Below are 8,617 nucleotides of genomic sequence, written 5' to 3'. Positions count from 1 at the left end.
AACCAGGAAATATTGAGTTAAAATGATTTCTTGGATTTTCCTTGTGATGCCGTGGGTTAAGGATCCAGCACTGCCGCTGAAATGGCTTGGGTTGTCACTGTGGTGTAGGTTCCGTCCATGGCCCGGGAACTTCCACATGTCTTGGGCGCGCCACCCCTTCCCCAACCCCCCAAAAAGCTTCTTACGTCAAATGACAGGGCCAATTTATGAGTGCATAAAATTCTTTATTTAGAACAATAAAGTATATGTATATATAATGTAATTTCAAATTCAAACCTGTATAAAAAGGGTCAGGACATAGACCTATTTTAAAAAGTACACATACAGTACATACACATACACATCACATTTTACCACCTTTTTATTTAATTAAACCTCGGTCATAAGAAAACTATAGAATAGTGTTGACATACATTTACATTACGATATGCAAACTCCAATCTATGACTGAACTAGCAATATATCTGTGCATCCATCTAAATGTCTGAATACTTTAAATCCACTGATTTAAAAAATAGTGGCACGTGGATACTATAATCACATGTTAATCCTTAAAACATAGGAGAATAGGATACTTTGATTGGTAACTTATTCAGTGAGTCTTATAGCTCAGAAATCAAGTAACAGAAAATACTATGGTTTTAGTTTAAACAATTATATTTTTAAAAACATCATAAAGACATAATTGGAGATGGCAGTTATAAATAAATTTACGATGCTTAGGAAACATTTTGGGATCACAAATATCCATTTTAATACAGATCATGTCTAAAACGATACCTTGTTTGTAAAGATAAAATGATGGTACTTCCTTTCCTAAGATATTACCAACCACACCATAAACTGTGTGATCAAACACCACAACCGAACTGGCTGAAATTTCAAACCGAGTGTTTACATTTTAATGCCAATTTCAAAATATTGTTTCGAAACAAGCTGGCTTTCTTTAAAATTCTTAGCCCACTTTCAATTTTAAAACATTAACTCATGGTTTAACCATTTCCAAATGGATTCTAAACTACTTTTTGGCATTTAAAAACTCTATGAACATTCTGCATTTTCTGCTCTTAGCTTTTAATAAAATAAGATGCTTAAATGCTTAATTTGGTGCACTTCCAAATGTGATACACAAGCTATTTAATTTCTTTATTCCTGAGTAAAATGTACTCTTGGTTTTCATTCAGAGGAGATCCAAAAATGTTTATTTAAGCAAAGGAAAAAGCCATCTCTTGGTTATCCAATTCATCCTACAGGAGACTGAATTTCACTTTTACTAATGGACCCTATTTACATTACAAACAAGAACAGCCATAGCCTTTTATGCTCAAAATTGCTTATTCACAGAGATCAGGGTCGAATATTTTGTCTGGGACAGTTTCAGCTCTGTTTTATCATCTTTGTCAGCCACATATTAAGAGGTTTCTCCCACACCTCCCATGATCTCTGACTTTACATAAATTAAAAAATTGAGATCCAAAGAAGAGCAGTGATTTACCAATATCAGTTAATGGCAGAGTAGAGGCTCCTGACAATTTTTTCCAACATCCATCCCATGATGTCAAACTGCCTTTTTGAAAAATGTATTTCTTAGTTAAATGAGAATAGGTAGGGGATGGCTAACAGCCCCATACAGGGATTCCATATTGAAACCAAAACCTAGCTGCAGAAGAACATGAAGAAGTAGCCATGAATTCTAAAGGGTTTTTCCATTCATTTAAAACTTCATTTGAGTTAGAATACCAAAATATGCCACAATTCTCCAAAGGACTTTCTTACTAAAAGAAAACATTTTGTTGTGAACAAACTATCATATATCGTCATTTTTCACATCATACTTAAACCCTTTTTAAAGAGAATACAGTATGTGTTCTATTAATATATTGAAAAACTCAGCTTGTCTCTGATGCATTAGAAAGTGGCAGTGTGGTAAATACATTAGATTATAATAAAAAAATCCAGCAAGACTTTGATACCCCTGGCAGGCACCATTTATCACAAAGCCAGTTTTTCTACAGACTTGGGTTCTATCAAAGAGGTGCAAAGCTTTTCGTATAATCTGCAGACTTCTGAGACCATTTTAAGAGACAATTTTGAAATAATACAGAAGAGAACGATCAGATACATGGCGCCAATTTAAAAAGGGATTCACGTTTATGATTTCAGTTGTGGGTTTTCCAGCAGGATGTGCACCAGAAGGCACATTGGGTAAAATAATGCAAAGATATACATATTTTTATCTCAAAGCAGATATGACCGTTAATTCCCAAGCAACTAGCATCCAAACTAGTGTTCAGCATTTTTCTGTTGTTTGGGTATTTTATTGAATTTTAGTCTTTTAAACATTGGTAATCCATACAACTCTCAACGAACGAATACATTTAATTAGGCAGAATACATCTCCCCTCGCCTACCATGCCGGATTTCATACTTGCTGAATTTCTTTATTTAACTCTATGGATTAGAACCATGTCCTTGAGTGTTAAAATCCAGCCACTAGCTTTGAGAACAAACGCACACGTACTGTACGCTCAAGCTCATTAAATAGCATTTCCACATACCTACGAAAATTGAAACCATTGCTGAAATAAACTATTAGATTGAGAAGTATTAATCTTCTCAATCTACATGTGACCTACACACATAATCATATTAATCTATGTCTAGTTTCCTTAAAATATCATACACTGACACAGGTCCTTTCAGCAATTAAATGGATCTCTGGTTTTATTATATATAATTGTTTGTACCATGGGGAATTTGAGGGCCTGTATAAATTAATGCAGCTTCCCAAAGCACCTGGATTGTATCTCAGAGAAAGGTCTAGTGTTTAAGGAACCACAGCACTTCAGAGAAGGAAAAGATTGTAGAAATCACCTGGGCTCTTTGGTACAAAAAAGAGCAAAGGCCACTTACCGGAGTTGTATTTGGATTAGCTTTGAACCTAAGCTAAAATCCAATGATACTAGAAATTCTTGGACATTTGAAATCAAAGGAAAGGTAGCAGTTTTCCATGCCTTTGTGTATCACTATTGAAAACAGTCATCAGATGGTGGCAGGACATGGCAATGTTATCGCAAGGATTAAGTTGAAGTGGAAAGCTTTGGATTTCTTTATGCATATGTTTGTGATATAGTAAAAGAATCTTCATCAAAATAAACCGTAAGAAGTCATTCTTTGACCTTAGTCAGATGTTCCTTTGATATTAAAAAAAAAAAATTGGCAAGGGATATTCACTTATTGTCTTACAAGTTCTGGTTAAAAAGTGCAATGTCATCTTGGGAATTCCTGCCAAATTCACTCAATATGACAAAAATGCTGTCACATATTGAAATAGCAAACCGACATGCATAACTATATAAAGCTCCCTTTATTTTTAATTCATAAACCTTAATGGATATAGAGTGCCTGATTTTAAATAAATGGATCCTTTAAGCAGATAGTGATGATTATATTATAAATAACTAGTTTCCTGATTCCTTTCATTCTCGGACAAAAAAAAAAAAAAAAAAGAAAGAAAAAAGAAAAAACCCGAGTCATTTAGTTGTCAACACCCATATTAACATGTGGGTGTAGCTTTCTAACCTTAGATACTAAATATCATTATTTTTACTGTCTCCCATGGCAGAAATGGAAAAATGGGGCCTCCATACATTCAGCGATTTCTCCTAAGTCCCTTTCCATAACTCTGTAATAGTTTTAGAATATAAACATTTTGTAATATATTTTGCAAGCACAATTTATACACTCTGTAGTGGTCAGGGGTAAAGGCAAACTTCACCAGCGGTGCCAAATGTCCTCCCCAGTAGACAGTGCTGCTGCTCAGTGTCCACAGCTTCCCTGTGCGATAGATACTTGGTCAGCGTCTCTCTGCAAAGGCATCACTGTTGTAGTTCAATACTGGCTGCCCTGCATGGATAGAACTGGCCAACCGTGTCCATTTGTCTAGTGGGATGTGGGTGAGCACGTTTCGTGTCAGGAAGAGACGGGGCTCAGACCCATATCATTCACTGATCAGCAGCTACAAGGCTGACCTGTCGCTTACTCCCCCACTTTGTCCCCACTGCTTCCTGCTCAGTGGCTGATGCTGCTGAGTTTTTGGGGTTTTTTGAATTTTTTCTAGATCCCCTTGATAGAAATAATTACCCCCACCATCCAGGCTGAAATGTACTTACGGAGACCAAGATAACTACGAACTGCAGGTTGTAACTATAAAATAAAGCTATGTGGTTTTTCAGCAATTAGACGTTTCTGGAGGCATGCAAAACGGTGCGTGCAGTCTGGGACACGTGCTTTCTCTCCCAACGTCAGTGGCAAGTTCTAATTGAGACCACAAGTCCCCCGGGTCCTTAAAATAGAGTCCTCCGCCATGCAAGTTCTTTATAGATGATTAATTCAGTGCCAGTTTCACAGTAAAACACTTTGTTCCAATTTCTGAATCATCCATATAAAGTCATGGGGTAGCAAGAACAGATAAAGATGCGGTCTGTCACTCCAGACAGAATAGGAATTTGTTTAAAGCTGCTTCATTTATGAAGCAAACATGAACTGTTACCCGCCTGGAGAGGAAAGGAAAAAAAAAGATTATAGCGTATCTGCTTTCTGTCTTCTTTTCATTCTCAGTAGCTGAATTCCGATCACTACAGAATGAGGAGGAGACACACAATGCCTGCTTCACTTGCACAGCCTAAAATAACTTGGGGAACGTTTTCCTCAATCGGGGACCCATCACCCTCTGATCTCGCCAGTAACACCTTACGTGATCCAAAACGATCTTACGTATCGTTTATGAAGGTCTCCTCTCATTAGAATTTATCTCTTTCGCTGCTGTCCTCCCACACCTAGAACAGCGCCCCGTACTAAATAGGTAGGGGTATCGCTTGCTGTTCCAAAGTTCCCTTTACACCGCTTTGTCGAAAACGGGTACCCTGGAGATGTTTCATAAAAGCAAAGGAAAAAAGTGACAGGAGCATTCATTCAGTGCATGTTTTGCAGTAAACCTTTGGAGGGACTGTGAACCCCCAGCAGTGAGAGTGGCACCGCCAAGCTCCTTCCCCAGAACTACACTTCACATCTCAGCATCAAGCTGCCGTAGCTTTGACCTGTGTCTGTACGCATTTATACTTTATTTATTCCATGCATCCTGTTAACAAGAGGTGTCCTTAGGTAGTTGCTTCTTTGTTTTATGCCCTTTTGGTTTAGGAAAGCTTTCATGGGAATGCTCTCCTTTGGAAAAGTGCTGGACGAGGCCACCTGTACGCAATAAATGTTATCTTGAACACAGAATGGATGAATGAATACCCTGTGGCTTTCATACCTTTCTGCACACCACCTGATCTCCGCTTGTGATAAGAGGGTTATCAATCTATATGTAGCCTTGAATTTCTCTAACAAGGCTACGAAAAGGTTGTAGCCAGGTGGTGAGGGGAGAGGGTAGGAAGGACAACGGCAGTGTCCAGAGAGTGCAGAAGTGGAGATTGATGGAGCGGCATGAAAGAGATTATCTGGGGCAGGTGGAGAAGCTAATCAGAGGCCACCCACGAATGACAGCTCCTAGCCACCAAGCAGCGCCAGTATCTTGACGGGCTAGCCAGGTTCTAGCAATCACTTCTCTCAACTGAGGAAACAGCAGCAGCAAGATCTCATTCAGGACTGTCAGGCAAAAAAAGAAAGAAATCCTGGCACCACATCCTGACAAAGCCTCTGGGGAAGTTCAGTTGGCTTCAGCACAGCTTATTATACTTGTTGAAGCATGAAAGCCAGACTCTGTTTTAGTTTTTCAGTGCTGGTATTAAAACACTGAGCTTTTGGACTCCAGCTTTCAGATATTTCAACTTTCAAGTGAAGTATTTGTACTTTCTTATCTTAAAAAATATTACAGGCTATTTTCAATCACAACCCCCAATAAATGTGTATTTTACATTTATTTTCTTCCCTACTCACTACCCTTTCCCTCTTTTTCTCCTTATTTATCAAGCCCGGATTTATAGATCATTGGCTTTAAAATGTGTGAGATCATTACACAGACCGTGTATAAAGTTTCACAGTATGAGTGATAATAAGTATACTATTTTTTTCCAGGAATATACGAAGGGTATAACACTCTTATGTAGTATACTAAATGTGTGTAACCTCTAAATGCAATATACTAAATAAACTAAAAATATACATATATAAAATGTAATAATATACTAAAAACCATTACTATACAATACCAATTTCTAAAAATTAGAAAACCTGTATTTAGAAAAATAGAATTAAGTCCTGAAGAAAAAATGAGCAGATGTTAAGATAAAACTTCAGAAATCCAAATTACATAGCAGGTATTTTAAAAATCAAACTTGGTTAGAAAAGCAGAGGGGAATCACAAAAGAGCAGAAAAATTATTTTTTTAAAAGCTACAAATAATTCAAAATGCTAAACTTAAGCTTCAAGAAGTAAGATTGGAAATCTCTTTTGATTTTGTCTTTGGATCCTTCAGCAAAGAAAACAAATTTAAAGCTTAAAATTGGTTTCTCATGTAACAAAACTACAATTTTTATAATGAGACCCTGGATTCTTGCAACAACCTCGTGAAATAAGCAGGGTGAATATCAGTAGCCCCTCATTATATTTGAAAAACCAGGAGTTAAAAGACAACTGACTCATCCAGGAACTTAATAGTCAGTTAAGGTGCAGAGCCAAGGCTTGAACCCACGTCTAATCCCTTCTAATCCTCTACATTACAGACAAACAGCTCCAAAACAAAACAAAACAGCTCCAAAACACTCCAGCAATTCTCAGGAAATACCTGGTAAGGAGTCACAGATTTTGCCATTTGGTAGCTGATCATTCCCAAGTCCTACATAATCCACGTCCGAGCATAACTTGCCCTCATCCCTGCTCCAATTCTAGGATCTACTTTCTTCTTAGATCTACTGGAAACTTCCAGAGATGAGGCTCTGTCAGCCTAATCACAGTAAGAATTATTTTCTACACTTATTACTCTGGGCTAAGTCCAAAAACATCACTGAGTGTCTGCAAACCCATGCTATTTACCGTTAACCAAACCGGGCCTTCTTTGTGACTACACAGTCCTTCTCCCAAGGTCTCAATTAAAATTCTTTGTAGATGACTCTCAAATCCCCAATCTATTATTTCCAGCCCTATCTGTTCTCTGAAGTTCCAGTCTAACGTATTTGGCCACTGGTCAATATAAACTAATAGCTCCTTCTCCCGTTTTCATCTCATGGCACCACCATCTAATTAGTCCCGTAGGTTCCAGATCAACCCTGAGTACTGCCTGTAACTAGGACTCATTGGCTCTTTTCCTGCAGAAAAAGGAAAAGCCGCCCCAAAAGTGGCCCCTGCTTTCCTATTTCCATGGCTGTGACCCTAGCTCCTGTCATTTTCTCACCTCTGTTGCGACTGGCCTCCTAAGCGGACTCCCTGACTCTGGCTCACCACTACCATCCATCGGGCCACATGGGCATCCGACTACTTTCCTAAACTCCTTCTCTGCCTGTATTAATCTCATCTTTTGTAAACCCCCCAACTCCTTACATTACTCAGTAGAGTGTAAGCCCTGTACTTGGAATTCAGACCCTGTTCCACACAGATGCTTAATCTTTCCTCAGCATTTTAACCTTTTAGGTGTGGCCTCCCCTGGAGTCCAGCTGTACAAACTCTTGAGCACAGTCTGTACTCTGGGCTCTCTGATTTAGCTTATGCCGTTGGCAGTACTGGTATTATCCCTTCCTTACTGCCAGTAAAATCTGACCAATCATCCAAGATCTAGCTCAGTCATTTATGCAATGAAAGCCTTTCTCCTTGGCTAGGGACCTTTCTCCCCTGTCAGATAAGACAACTGTGCACGGGTGTACGTTGTGCAATTCTGTGGGATGTCCTGCATACCATGGTCTACGGCTCTGCTGAAGGCTCCTCCCGTAGAACCAGCACAGTGGCCGTGCCTTTGATCCCTTATTGTATTTCTTTGTCAGCTCCTTTGGTCCTTTTAAAAGTAGGTTATTATGTACACATGTTACCTCCTTTAGTAGGCCATAAGCGATCTGAGGCCAGAACTAGGTTTGCATCCAACACGGCACCTGTGAGAGCTTGGTGACCTCACATTTGTGGGAAAAATGAAGAGAAAAAAGTTGCTGTGATCTACTCTAGTTCTTTCTCTTAAAATGTGCTACACACACCACCATGAAGAAAACATTCCTGCGGGGTGCTACTTCCAAATACTTGTCATCAGGTAGCTGACTAAGTAAATTATTAACTTTTCACAGATAATTTGCATGTTTGGTGTCAAATAATCACAGCTTTAGTGTATTTTCTCTTAGAGGCAACTTTTGTTTCTGCTTCCTTATCTACCTTCCTTCCTTTTACTCAAACTATCAAACCCTCTTCTTGATTTTCCAATTACAAGTTGGAGAACTATTTCATATGTTATCTAGTCTAGTGTTCCAGTATTTTGTCCTAGTTTAATCTGTTTTAGTTTGTGAAACTTCCATTTCGTGGAGAAATCTCTGCCATAAACCTGAGTCATTGCTTATAGTTCCCACTTTTTTTTGTTAACCAAGAAAATGACTATAATCGAAATTATATCCAATTTAAAAAAATGTGTAATTACAGTTCC

The 8,617-nt window shown here is 38.4% G+C and overlaps 1 protein-coding gene across 2 annotated transcripts in view; it reads right to left on the bottom strand.

Annotated features, from left to right (window-relative positions):
- Positions 1-203: 203 nt before the first annotated feature.
- KITLG (KIT ligand) overlaps positions 204-8,617 on the bottom strand; it is a 92,829-nt gene continuing 84,415 nt past the window's right edge. For both annotated transcript variants that reach the window (XM_021091141.2, XM_021091142.2), the window contains one exon: positions 204-4,556. The gene's annotated coding sequence lies outside the window, so the exon portion shown is untranslated. The remainder of the gene's footprint in view (positions 4,557-8,617) is intronic.

This window comes from Sus scrofa, chromosome 5 (genome assembly GCF_054392235.1).
Source record: "Sus scrofa isolate SSC_HxYL_T2T_F1_AM1 chromosome 5, Sscrofa_HxYL_maternal_Yorkshire_Landrace_v2.0, whole genome shotgun sequence".
Taxonomy (NCBI): Eukaryota; Metazoa; Chordata; class Mammalia; order Artiodactyla; family Suidae; genus Sus; species Sus scrofa.
The sequence above is the reverse complement of the archived record's forward strand: the minus strand, read 5'-3'. Positions and strand labels throughout refer to the sequence as shown.